Source organism: Helianthus annuus, chromosome 13 (genome assembly GCF_002127325.2).
Source record: "Helianthus annuus cultivar XRQ/B chromosome 13, HanXRQr2.0-SUNRISE, whole genome shotgun sequence".
Classification (NCBI taxonomy): domain Eukaryota; kingdom Viridiplantae; phylum Streptophyta; class Magnoliopsida; order Asterales; family Asteraceae; genus Helianthus; species Helianthus annuus.
In genome coordinates this window covers 100,048,309-100,062,669 of record NC_035445.2, presented here as the reverse complement: position 1 = coordinate 100,062,669, position 14,361 = coordinate 100,048,309, and positions in this window count along the sequence as shown.

Sequence of the window (14,361 nt, the reverse complement as noted above, 5' to 3'; positions counted from 1 at the left end):
TGCAAACTCTTTAGGGATCCCGACATCTGGGAGGATCCTGGTATCTGAGACGATCCCGGAACAAAGGAAGATCCTTGAACCTGGGATGATCCTGGAACAAAGGAGGATCCTTGAACCTGGGATGATCCTGGAACGAAGGAGGATCCTAAGCTCATGAAGGATCCCAAATGCTGGGCGTAAGATCCCACCGGTTGGAAATATGATCCTGATGCCTGAGTCATTGTTGCTGGGCCGAAATGCACTCCTCTTGATCCACCCATATATTGAATGTCCGGGACCTCTGTTGGCTGAGAAGTAATCATTGGAGTATCAAAATTCAAAGATTTGGGCATTAGTGGGGAATGATCCTCTGCCGTTTTCTTTTGCCTTTTGAGATCTCCGATTTCTCTGAGGATCCTGTCATTAGTTTCATCCTGCTGCTGCATACGATCCCTCATCTGCAAAATCAAAGTAAATATATCACTAGTACTGGGAACAGAAGAAGTTAGAGCAGAAGATGATGGTTTAGAGGAGATAGAAGTTGGTTTCTTCTCAGCATTTTTCTGAGATCCAGCTGGTGGTGGAGGCAAAGGTGGAATGCCAGTAGATGAATTGACTGCCGACATCGTTGTGGATGTATTCTTCAATGATGAAGCCATGTAACTCTTTGAAATGATCTCGAACAGAAAGTTTTCTTATGAATGAAGCACCAATTGCCCCACGGTGGGCGCCAAACTGTTTTGGTCAAAAATCACACAAGGATAATGCAACCAAACTCTAAGTAAACGGGGAATGATGCTTGGTTTGTTGAAAAAGTAAAGGATCACTTTAGTAAGAAATATGCAAGTGACACAAGGATTTATACGAGGAAAAAGCCCTTGATCAATGTATGATCTCTGGCATAAAAAACCTCGGGTGATGGCAACTACCGATCACCAAACTTCAATATAACAAAAAATGGTTACAACTTCGGATGATAATGAGCTGAGTACAAGGATCACTATAGTATCGAGTGTCTAAGCGTGTGAGAAATGTGTTGTGTGTCTTCCGAATGGGGAAGAGTGTTATATATACAAGTGTGAGTGGCCTATTTTAGGTAAACAAACTAATAATCAGCTCATTACCCCTTTAGAAATAAAAGTAAATCTAGCCTAAATTATCGCCCTTAAATCATGCCAAGTTTCCATATCCTTCACAACGTTCATCTCTGATTAAGCATATGCCAAAGTTGTAAAGACGCGTCCCTTGATTGTGATGCTAAGAGCGGATCCTGCTAGACATTCCTGCAAAATGACATTAAGTTCAATGAAAGCAACTGTTAGCATGAGGATCCTATGATGGTCCATGATCCTGATCCTGGAACTCTGCTGAGGATCACTATCTGCCAAAGAAACAAGGATCACTGGTTAGGATCACATGTAAGGATCATGTATTATAAAAATCCAGCCCTAACAGTCTCTTCTCAGCATTTTTCTGAGATCCCGCTGGTGGTGGAGGCAAAGGTGGAACACCCTTAGGTGAATTGACTGCAGACATCGCTGTGGAGGTATTCTTCAACGATGAAGCCATGCAACACTCCGGAATGATCACCAACAGACAAACTTTCTTATGAATGAAGCACCAATTGCCCCACGGTGGGCGCCAAACTGTTTTGGTCAAAAATCACACAAGGATAATGCAACCAAACTCTTTGTAAACGGGGAATGATGCTTGGTATGATGAACTAAGATAAGGATCACTTAAACGACAATTGCACAAGTGACACAAGGATTTATACGAGGAAAAAGCCCTTGATCAATGAATGACCTCCGGCATAAAAAACCTCGGGTGATGGAAACTACCGATCACCAAACTTCAATATAATAAACAATGTTTACAACTTGGATGGTAACGAGCTAGGTACAAGGATCACTATAGTATCGTATGCTAAAGCGTGTGAGAAATGTGTTGTTTCTTCCGAATACTCAAGAGTGCTATTTATATAAGTGTGTGTGTGGTTGAATTTAGGTAAGTCACCTAACTATTAGCTCGTTACCCCTTTAGAAATAGAAGTAAATTTAGCCTAACTAATTGCCCGTAATTTGTGCTAAGTTTCCATATTCTCCACAACGTCTATTTCCGACTATGCATGTGCGAAATCAACGTGAAAGATTCCTTGATAACGTTGCTAAGACCAGGTCCAACTCGTAATTCCTGCAAAACAACATTAAATTCAAAGAGAGCAGTCATTAGTATGAGGATCCTTAGGATGATCCATGATCCTGATCCTGAAGCTCTTCTGAGGATCACTATCTGCCAAAGAAACAAGGATCACTTGTTAGGATATCATGTAAGGATCATAGGTCATTAAAATCCTACCCTAACACCTGGATAATGGCATTTCTTTCTGGTGCAAACTTCCTCCTCTTCTGATGGATTGGTTTGAACGACCTGACAATACCAAGTTTGTGAGTTATTACATCTTTAGATATACCTGTCATGTCTTCGTGTTTCCATGCAAAGGTAGTTTTTCTCCTTTTGAGGAAGGATATCAGGCCTTCTTTCATTTCGCCAAGGATCCCTGATCCTATGTAAATTTTAGACTCAGGATCATGAGGATCCATAAGGATTTCTACTACATCCTGCTCTCTTGCCTCCAAGACATCTCTCGGAGGTTGCTGTGATTGCTACTGCTCCCTTGACTTTGAGGCTGGTTTCATTGATGAGGTGTAGCAGTTCTTAGCATCCTGCTGATCACTATCAATTTTCACTATCCCCCACGGGCTAGGAAGCTTCACACATTGATGATAAGTGGATGGGACCGCCTTCATGTCGTGTATCCAAGGCCTGCCAAGGATAACATTACAACAAGATAAACAATCAATAACACAAAATTTTTGGTAAGAATGTAGCCCTTCAATATAGATTGGGAGTTTAATGTCCCCCAGAGTATTCTTAGTCTCGCCACTGAACCCCACGAGCACGGAGGATCTTGGTATGATATCGGATTCAGGAATATTCATTTTCTTAAGAACATCAAGCTGGATGATATTCACAGAGCTCCCTCCGTCTATAAGGATCCTGCGAACAAAATGGTTAGAAATAAAAAGAGTAATAACCAAACCATCGTGATGAGGATCCTGAATGTCAACACGATCGTCTTCATCAAAAGTTATGATTTTTCCTTTAGTGACACTGGATGTTCGAATGGGTCTATCTCCATTATCCATCTTGGTTTCCTTTGCATGTCTTTTAGCTGCAGAAAAGGATGTTCCACAAATGTCTGATCCTCCAGATATAAAGTTTATAACTTGTGCGTCTGCTGGAGGGGCTGGAGCTTTCTCTGGGATCCTTTCAGGATCCTGAGTTCTTGACTTCTTTCTCCCCAATAATTCTTTCAAGTGCCCCTTGCTCAACAAGTATCCAATTTCTTTTCTCAATGCGATGCATTCTTCTGTGAGATGCCCAAAATCTTCGTGGTATGCACACCATTTTGATTTATCTTTAGTTGCAGCTGGTTTGTCATTTTTTCTCGGCCACCTGCCTTTATCACCTAGATTCTGCATCGCAAGAATTAGTTTATTGTTATCAACAGAAAAACAGTATTCAGAAATTGGAGGATAATCCTCATCATCCTCTTCCTGTTCTACAGCATGCACATTCTAGTTATCAGATTTGTTGTAGGATCTGAACTTATTGTTCCTGAATGAGGATCCTTGCTTCTCTTGCTTTGAGGATCCTGCCAATCTTTCCTGGATCCTTTTGTCATCCTCTGGCCGGATGAACCTAAGGGCCCGGGTTCTTACCTCATCTAGATTCCTGCAAGGTGTTATAACAAGATCATCATAGAATAATGAATCCCTAAGCAATCCCATTTTAAAGGCTTCAACAGCCGTTGCTATATCTAGGTTAGGGATATCCAAGGATTCTTTACTAAACTTAGTGATATAATCTCTCAATGATTCATTATGGCCTTGGGTTATTCTATATAAATCACTAGTTAATCGCTCAAATTTTCTACTACAAGAGAACTGGCTATTGAATAGGTTAACTAGATTAGCAAACGAGGTAATAGAATAAGGGAGAAGACTTAGCAGCCATTTAAGAGCCGATCCAGTAAAAGTGGATCCAAATCCCTTGCACAGACATGCTTCCTTTAACCTTTCTGGGATGGGATTGATTTCCATCCTTTCCCTGTATTGTGCTATGTGCTCTTCAGGATCCGTTGAGCCATCATATAACTTCATTGTCGGTACATGGAACCTTTTGGGTGTCTCAGCATCACAGATGGGTGGTGCAAAACGAGATATCTTATGGCTCCCATCCGTAATCTCCGGGATAGGCTTGACTACTCCTGGAACACTTGATATTATATCCTTCAGCTTTTGCAATTCCCTAGCCATAGCAGGATTGATACCTGTATCCTGCATAAGACCATGGTTAGTGGTATAAGAATTATTTAAAGTGTTACCTCCCATTGGGTTCAAATTTGGAACCACGGATGTGAATCCATATTGCTGGGACTCTGGAACGATTGAAGGATCGGTTGAAGCAATGGTCTGCATTGGAATGAAATCTCCCTGATGGATATCTGAATTCCCTGATTGCAAACTCCTTAAGGATCCCGGAATCTGGAAGGATCCATGAGACTGAGAGGATCCTTGAACATGAGAGGATCCATGGACCTGAGAGGATCCTTGAACCAGAGAGGATCATTGAACCTGAGAGGATCCTTGAACCAGAGAGGATCCTTGAACCTGCGAGGATCCTTGAACCTGCGAGGATCCTTGAACCTGAGAGGATCCTTGAAACGGCCAGAATCCTTGAATCTGCTGCGCCCCCAAGCAGCCTCCTGAGCTAGCGAAGGATCCTACATGCTGAGGGAGAGATCCTGCTGGTTGAAAGTATGATCCTGAGGCCTGAGTCATTGTTGATGATCTGTAGTGCACTCCTTTTGGTCCTCCCACATATTGAACATTTGGAACTACTGAAGGCTGAGAGGTCATGACCGGAGTATCGAAATTCAAAGATCTGGGCATCAATGGGGAATGATCCTCTGCCGATCTCTTCTGTTTCTTGATGTCTCCAATTTCTCTAAGAATCCTTTCATTGGTCTTGTCCTGCTGCTGTATGTGCTCCTTCATCTGCAAAATTAAAGTAAATAAGTCACTAGTAGTAGGAGTATAAGAAGCAGAAGAAGTTGGAGGTTTTGAGAAAATGGGAGTCGGTTTCTTCTCGGCATTTTTCTGAGATCCAGAAGTTGGTGGAGGCAAAGGTGGAATGCCCTGGGATGAATTGACTGCAGACATCACTTGGAAGTGTTCTTTGATGATGAAGCCATCTGCTTGGATGCAATGAACCAAAATGATCACAAAAAAAAGAATCTTTTAGGAATGAAGCACCAATTGCCCCACGGTGGGCGCCAAACTGTTTTGGTCAAAAAATCAAGCAATGATAGTGCAACCAAACTCTCTGTTACGGGGAATGATGCTTGAATTATTGAACGATATGAAGGATCACTTTGAAATGCAATGAACAAATAACACCGAGTTTTATACGAGGAAAAAGCCCTTGATCAATAAATGATCTCCGGCATAAAAAACCTCAGGTGATGGAAACTACCGATCTCCAACTCAAATTAAACAAGAGATCTGTTACAACTTCGGATAATAGCGAGCTAATTACAAGGATCACTATAGTGTAAAGTGCACAAAAATGTGTAATCGCCAAGTGAATTGTCTAGAGCTGGTGAGAGCAGTTACTGTTAGGGCTGGATTTTTATGACTTATGATCCTTACATGTGATCCTAACCAGTGATCCTTGATTCTTTGGCAGATAGTGATCCTCAGAAGAGTTCCAGGATCAGGATCACGGACCATCCTAGGGATCCTTATACTAACAGTTGTTCTCCTTGGATTTAATGTTATCTTGCAGGAATTTCGAGTAGGATCCGCTCTTAGCAACATAAACAAGGAACTCGTCTTTACAACTTTGGCATATGCATAATCGAAGATGGACGTTGTGGACGATATGGAAACTCAGCATAATTTAAGGGCGATAATTTAGGCTAGATTTACTTCTATTCCTAAAGGGGTAACGAGCTAATAATTAGGTTATTTACCTAAAATACGACCACTCACACTTGTATAAATAGCACTCTTCCACATTCGGAAGACACAACACATTTTTCACACGCTTTGACACACGATACTATAGTGATCCTTGTACCTAGCTCGTTACCACCAAAAGTTGTAACCATGATTTGTTATATTGAAGTTTGGTGATCGGTAGTTTCCATCACCCGAGGTTTTTTATGCCGGAGATCATTGATCAAGGGCTTTTTCCTCGTATAAATCCTTGTGTCAATTGTGCATTTTACATTTAAGTGATCCTTCACTTTGTTCATCATACCAAGCATCATTCCCCGTTTACATAAGAGTTTGGTTGCATTATCCTTGTGTGATTTTTGACCAAAACAGTTTGGCGCCCACCGTGGGGCAATTGGTGCTTCATTCATAAGAAAGTTTTTCTGTTGGTGATCATTCCGGAAGTGTTGCATGGCTTCATCATTGAAGAATACTTCCACAGCGATGTCTGCAGTCAATTCATCTAATGGCATTCCACCTTTGCCTCCACCACCAGCTGGATCTCAGAAAAATGCTGAGAAGAGACCAACTCCTATCTCCTCTAAACCATCATCTTCTGCTCTAACTTCTTCTATTCCCAGTACTAGTGATATATTTACTTTGATTTTGCAGATGAGGGATCGTATGCAGCAGCAGGATGAAACTAATGACAGGATCCTCAAGGAAATCGGAGATCTCAAAAGGCAAAAGAAAACGGCAGAGGATCATTCCCCACTAATGCCCAAATCTTTGAATTTTGATACTCCGATGATTACTTCTCAGCCATCAGAGGTCCCAGACGTTCAACACATGTGTGGATCAAGAGGAGTGCATTTCGGCCCAGCAGTAGTGACTCAGGCATCAGGATCATATTACCAACCGGCAGGATCCTATACTCAGCATATGGGATCCTTCATGAACTCAGGATCCTCCTTCGTTCCAGGATTATCCCAGGTTCAAGGGTCCTCCTTCGTTCCAGGATCATCCCAGGTTCAAGGATCCTCCTTCGTTCCAAGATTATCCCAGGTTCAAGGATCCTCCTTCGTTCCAGGGTTATCCCAGGTTCCAGGATCATCCAATGTTCAGGGATCCCTTCAGATACCAGGATCCTTCAAGAATTTGCAAACAGGAAGTCCAGATGTCCATCAAGGAGATTTTATTCTGATGCAGACCATTGCTTCCACTGGTCCCTCCATCATCCCAGAATCCCTGCAATATGGATTCACATCCAATGTTCCTAACTTGAACCCAATGGGAGGTAACACTTTTAATAATTCTCTTACCACTAACCATGGATTTATGCAGGATACAGGTATCAATCATGCTATAGCCAGAGAAATTCAGAAACTGAAGAATATGATATCGAGTGTTCCAGGGGTAGTTAAACCTATCCCGGAAATTGCAGATGGAAGCCATAAGGTATCTCGTTTTGCACCACCAATTTGTGATGATGAGATACCCAAAAGATTCCATATTCCAACCATGAAGCTGTATGATGGTACAACGGATCCTGAGGAACACATAGCACAATACAGGGAGAGGATGGAGATCAATCCAATTCCAGAAAAATTAAAGGAAGCATGCCTATGCAAAGGATTTGGATCCACTCTTACTCGATCAGCTCTTAAATGGCTGCTAAGTCTTCCCCCTTACTCTATTACCTCATTTGCTAATTTAGTTAATTTATTCAATAATCAATTCTCTTGTAGTAGAAAATTTGAAAGATTGACTAGTGATTTATATAGGGTAACTCAGGGTCATAATGAATCATTAAGGGATTATATAACCAAATTCAGTAAAGAATCCTTGGACATTCCCAACTTGGATATGGCCACAGCTGTTGAGGCCTTCAAAATGGGATTGCTTAGGGATTCACTATTCTATGATGATCTTGTTATAACACCATGCAGGAACCTAGATGAAGTAAGAACTCGTGCACTCAGGTTCATCCGGCTAGAGGATGACAAAAGGATCCAGGAAAGACAAGTAGGATCCTCAAGACAAGAAAAGCAAGGATCCTCTTTCAAAAGCAACAGATTCAAATCCTACAATAGGAATGACAACCAGAACGTGCATGCCGTTGACCAAGAAGAGGATGATGAGGATTATCCTCCGATTTCAGAATATTGTTTTTCCGTTGATAATCATGAACTGATCCTTGCAATGCAGAACCTAGGAGAAAAAGCCAGATGGCCCAGAAAAAGTGACAAACCAGCTGGAACTAAAGACAAGTCAAAGTGGTGTGCATACCACGAGGATTTCGGGCATTTAACTGAAGAATGCATCGCATTAAGAAAGGAAATTGGATATCTGCTAAGCAAGGGGCATTTAAAAGAGTTGCTGGGAAGAAAAAAGCAAAGGACTCAGGATCCTGAAAGGATCCCTGAGAAAGCTCCAGCTCCTCCGGCAGATGCACAAGTGATCAACTTTATTTCTGGAGGATCAGACATATGTGGTACATCCTTCTCGGCAGCTAAAAGGCATGCAAAGGAAGCTAAAATGGATAACGGAGAAAGGCCCATTCGAACATCAAGTATCTCGGAAGGAAAAGCGATAACCTTCGATGAGGATGATCGCATTAACATTCAGGATCCTCATCACGATAGTTTAGTCATCACTCTCTTTATCTCTAACCATTTTGTCCGCAGGATCCTTATTGACGGAGGAAGCTCAGTAAACATTATCCAACTTGATGTCCTGAAGAAGATGGGTATCCCTGAATCAGATATCACTCCAAGATCCTCCGTGCTTGTGGGATTTAGTGGCGAAACTAAGAAAACTCCCGGGGACATCAAACTCCCAATCTATGTGGAAGGATTACATAATTATCAAAAATTTTGTGTTATTGACTGTTTGTCTTGTTGTAATGTTATCCTTGGCAGGCCCTGGATACATGATATGAAAGCAGTCCCATCCACCTACCATCAATGTGTGAAGCTCCCTAGCCCATGGGGAATAATCAAGATCGATAGTGATCAGCAGGAGGCTAAGGATTGTTATACCTCATCAATGAAACCAGCCTCGAAGCCAAGGGAGCAATAGCAATTACAGTATCCTCCAAGGAATGTCTTGGAGGCGAGAGAACAGGATGTGGACGAAATCCTTTTGGATCCTAATGATCCTGGATCAAAAATCTATATCGGATCAGGGATCCTTGGCAAGATGAAAGAAGACATAGTATCCTTCCTCAAAAGAAGAAAGTCTACCTTTGCATGGAAACACGAGGATATAACAGGTATATCTAAGGATATTATCACTCATAAACTTGGCATTGACAGGTCAATCAGACCAATCCATCAAAAAAGGAGGAAGTTTGCACCGGAAAGAAATGCCATTATCCAGGAAGAAGTAGAAAGATTACTTCGTGCAGGTATGATTAGAGAGGTAAAGTATCCAAAATGGCTAGCCAATGTGGTCGTTGTTCAAAAGAAAAACGGAAAGTAGAGGGTATGTGTCGATTTCACTGATTTGAATAAGGCATGTCCCAAGGATCCTTTCCCATTACCCCACTGTTTTGGTCAAAAATCACACAAGGATAATGTAACCAAACTTTATGTAAACGGGGTATGATGCTTGGTTAATTATGAAAGTAAAGGATCACTTCTGTGATAAAAGATGCAAAGACACAATGATTTATACGAGGAAAAAGCCCTTGATCAATGTATGATCTCCGGCATAAAAAACCTCGGGTGATGGCAACTACCGATCACCAACTTCAATATAAGAAAAATATGATTACAACTTTGGATGATAATGAGCTGAGTACAAGGATCACTATCGTTTCGAGTGTCTAAGTGTGTGAGAGTTGCGTTGTATGTCGTGTGTGTGTTCTTCCGAATGAGGAAGAGTGGTATTTATACGTGTGTAGGTGACCTATTTTAGGTAGCTAAACTAATATTCAGCTCATTACCCCTTTAGAAATGAGATACAATCTAGCCTAAATAGCCGCCCATAAATCAAGCCAAGTTTCCATATCCTGTGCAACGTCTATCTTCAATTAAGCTCTTGCCATAATTGTGAAGACGCGTCCCTTGATCATGATGCCTAGAGCGTATCCTGCTAGATGTTCCTGCAAAACAATGTTGTATTAAGCGGAAGTGGCCGTTAGTATGAGGATCACTATAATGTCCCATGATCCTGATCCTGAAGTCCCGCTGAGGATCACTATCTGCCAAAGAAACAAGGATCACTGGTTAGGATCACGTATAAGGATCACCTATAATAAAAATCCAGCCCTAACAATTGCCCCCAAAATATAAGGAGTTTATTGTAAATAGACGAGTTATATTTTGTTTTGATCTTATCTTCAACGGGCCACTCCGAATAACTAGCCGTTACTTATGGACTAGCCGTTGCGATCATTACGTCATAGATGTGACAATCCCTGCAAATCATGATTATAAATAGGAGATAGGGTTAGGATCACTCTGCATTTAAATTCGAGATATCTTCCCTTTATAATCGCTACCGAAGACTGATCAGGTATCCTCTTCTTCTCTCTTTCCTTTCTTCCTTCTCTTTGCTCTGTTTTTTCTGCTCCGTCTCTGTTTCTGTTCCGTCACAAACATGTTGCTCCGGAATTCTCCACACAAGGATTCCAAGAAGGATAGTCCCCTAAAAGGCCAGGGGATTATCAAGGATTCCCCTACGGAGCGATGTTGCTTCATTGACGCTCATGTAGACAGAATTCGTCACTGCTTTCCAGCGAATACTGTCTTCAAATCCTTCACGCCTACCGCTCTGAGTGACTTTGTTTCGAATACCTGGGTGGCTTTTCCTGCTACTCCATTCACCATAGGGTATTCATATCCTTTCCCATCGTTCACCCAATCTTTCTTTTCCTTAACCGGCATCTCATATATCCAAGCTATGCCGATGATCTGGAGGGTTCTGTATACCTTTGAAAGGATCATCGAGCAGGAAGGGATTGATCTGGGGATGGCGGAGTTAGCTGAGTTTTATGATCTCACCACATTCGGTTCTCACCGGTATTTGTTGAAACGGAAAGCCGTGGAGGATCATCCTGTCTTCAAGGTCACTAAGAACGATACAAACTGGAAGCGTAGCTTTTTCTTTGTTAGGAGGGATTCCATCCCAGATGGGAAGGATCTGCCCAAGGAATGGGCCATTCATGGTAGGATAGAGGATCCTCGAAGGATCACTATCAGCCCTGTCTCATATAATGAGGATCACTAATATCTCTTTTTATCTCTTGTGCAGCTATATCCATTGCTCATCTGAAATTAAGCCCTGCTGCAAAAGAGAGAGTCTTAGCTTTTAAAAAGCTTAATCCTGAAATCAGAAGTTTCCAAGTCACCATCCGAGATTCACAAGAAGTATCCTCCGCATCTGCCACAATGTCAAGTAAGTATCCTCACCAAAAAGTAAGTTCTATGCAAGAAATATTAAATTAGTTAGGAGACTTATCTTGTTTTGATTGTGTAGGTGCTGGAAAGTCTGCCAGGTCTGTCAAATCTGCCTCCAAATTTGGGATAAGTGATCTTGCCAATGTCACATCTTCAAAGAAGAAGGCTCCTGCTGCCAGTCCTTCAGTATCAGCTCCCAAAGCACCTATCCGAGGCAAGGGGAAGAAGAGGAAGACTACTGAGGATCTACAAGGATTTCCCCTCCTCCGTCAGCAATTCCTTGACTATGTGAATGAGGTAAGGATCACTGCCCCTGTTGGTTATCCGTCTCGCATATCCTGTTTGTGTATCCTGCTTTTCTTGAGGATCATCTGATCCTAAGCTTATCTTTTTTCTCCTGTTGCAGAAACTTGCCGAGATTGAGACCTATCTTGGCCATGTTGAGGACCAGGAGAGCCAAATTGCCGAGCTTCAACAAATGGGCGTGCTTAAGGATCTCAAAATAGCAGATCTTGAGAAGGAACTCCGGGCCACGAAGGATGAGGCTGCTCAGAGGTTGATCGATATGGATAACGAGAAGCAGGAGATCACCCAAGATGCAAAGGTCTCCGCGGCAATTGCTATGTACAAGATACAACTTCAGATGGCTGAGGAGGCTCAGGATCCTACCTTTGACAAAAGCTCGTGGGACGTTGAAGGTTGGAAGGCAAGGCTGGCGGACCTGGAGGACGAGGATGAGGCTGAGGAGATCCCCATGCTGGAAGGTGGTGATGCTGAGAAGGATCAAGGTGGAGATGCTGGTGGTGATGAAGCAGCGAAGGTGTAAGCTGCATGATTGGGCGATGATGGATATTTTTGACTAGGCCGGAGCCCAATTTTTTAGGATTGGTAGTGGTTTTTTGTGGTTGTTGATGGTTTGAAACAGTTATGGTCTGTAATCTCTGAACAATAGTTTCTTAGGTAGGATTACAAAAGGTGGAGGGATCCTCTGTTTGGGGGATGAAGCCTTTGTGATCCTGCCGCTTTTACTTTCCTGCACAATGCTAAGACCGCATAGACAATGGACACCCTTTGCCAACCCATGTGGACGGGCCACGTTTTGCTGGTAGAAATGTGGGTTGGCAATTTTGACAACTTTCTTGAAAGGGTTAATGATCCTTTTGTTTAATAATATAACTTTAACTTTTCTGGCTTATCTCGTGTTGTTATCCTTTAATTATCTTCTTTTTTCTCAATTGTCTTTGTAGTATATTTATCAAGAGTTGAAAATATGTTTTAATAAATTTAGGATATGATCCTAGATCAAATATCCTGATATTGAAAATATTCAAAGTATTTTAGTTCAAGGATCATAGGTTTGGTTGTCAAAGTATAAGGGTCGGTTAGGATAATGAGTATAATCAAAATAGTCAAGGATCATACCTGAGGATCCAAGTTAGGATCCTAACCTTCAATCGGGATAACCACAAGTAAAACTTTAATGGATAATAAGGATTAAGGATCCTTATTTGTTTAACTTCGAGAACCTGAAAGATGGAACATATCTTGGGACTAAGCCAATGTAAGAGATAAATTAGCAACTGGGGACATGCCCAAAGGATAACCGAGAATGATCCCGGAGGATCACTGGGGACAAGCCCAAAGGATAACTGGGGATGATCCCGGAGGATCACTGGGGACAAGCCCAAAGGATCGTATGTAAACTAGAGTATGGCCCTTACTGGCGACTATCCAAACTTAGTGACATGAAAATGTCAAAACCTTAGCTAACGTGAAAACGTTAGAAACCTTAGGAACGGATGTATGGTACGTCTACCATTATACGGAGGATCCTAAATATAGCCAGTACGATGAGGTTGTCAGCCCCGGAAGTGGGTACTGGTCCCAAAGACGTGAACTATATCAGGATCATCGAGCGCTGCTGGCGGAAACTGGGGATAATCCCAAGGATAACTGGGGTTGGCCCCAAGGATCTGCGGTGCTTTTGAAGATCTTTGACGATATGCTGAAGATACCTGAACTTATCATAACTCAAATGTTTCGTGAGTAGAGGATGAAGGATACATGATCCTTATCCTTAGGTAAAAAATAAGAAAGTGCAATAGTTTCTAGGATAAGCATATTACCAGAGTAGGGATCACTGATATCACCGGGATCCTTTAAGGACAATGTAAGGATCACGTGCACGGAGGATCATGTTCACATGAAATATTTCTTTAAGTGAACAGCATTCCAGGCTCTTGGCAACAAGTTTCCTTCCATGGTTAGCAACCTGTATGCCCCCTTTCCTGCTTCAGCTTCAATCAAGTAGGGACCTTCCCATTTTGGTGCTAACTTCCCGTCAGCAGGATTGATAGTATTTTGAAATTCTTTTCTCAACACCATGTCTCCGACTTGGAACTTCCTTATTCTGACATTTTTGTTGTAGGCACCAGCCATTCTTTGTTGGTAGCTTGCCATCCTTATCCTAGCTAGATCCCTGATTTCCTCAATAGTATCCAAATCCTGAGCTAGGATTGTAGCATTTTCTTCAGGATCACGAGCACTTGTTCTAGCAGTTGGGATCACCATTTCTGTTGGGATCACTGCTTCTGCCCAAAATACTAAAGAGAAAGGTGTTTGACCAGTGGCATTCTTGGGAGTTGTCCTATCAGCCCATAGCACATAAGGTAACTCCTCTGCCCATTTCCCCTTCTTGGATCCTAGCTTCTTCTTCAGATTGTTGATGATGATCTTGTTGGATGATTCTGCTAGACCATTGGCTTGTGGGTGAACTGGTGTTGATGTGATCATCTTGATTCCCCAACTGTCACAAAAGTTAGTAGTTCTGCTTCCAATGAATTGGGAACCATTATCACATACCATTTCAGAGGGAATGCCAAATCTAGTTATAATGTTTCTTTTGATAAAGG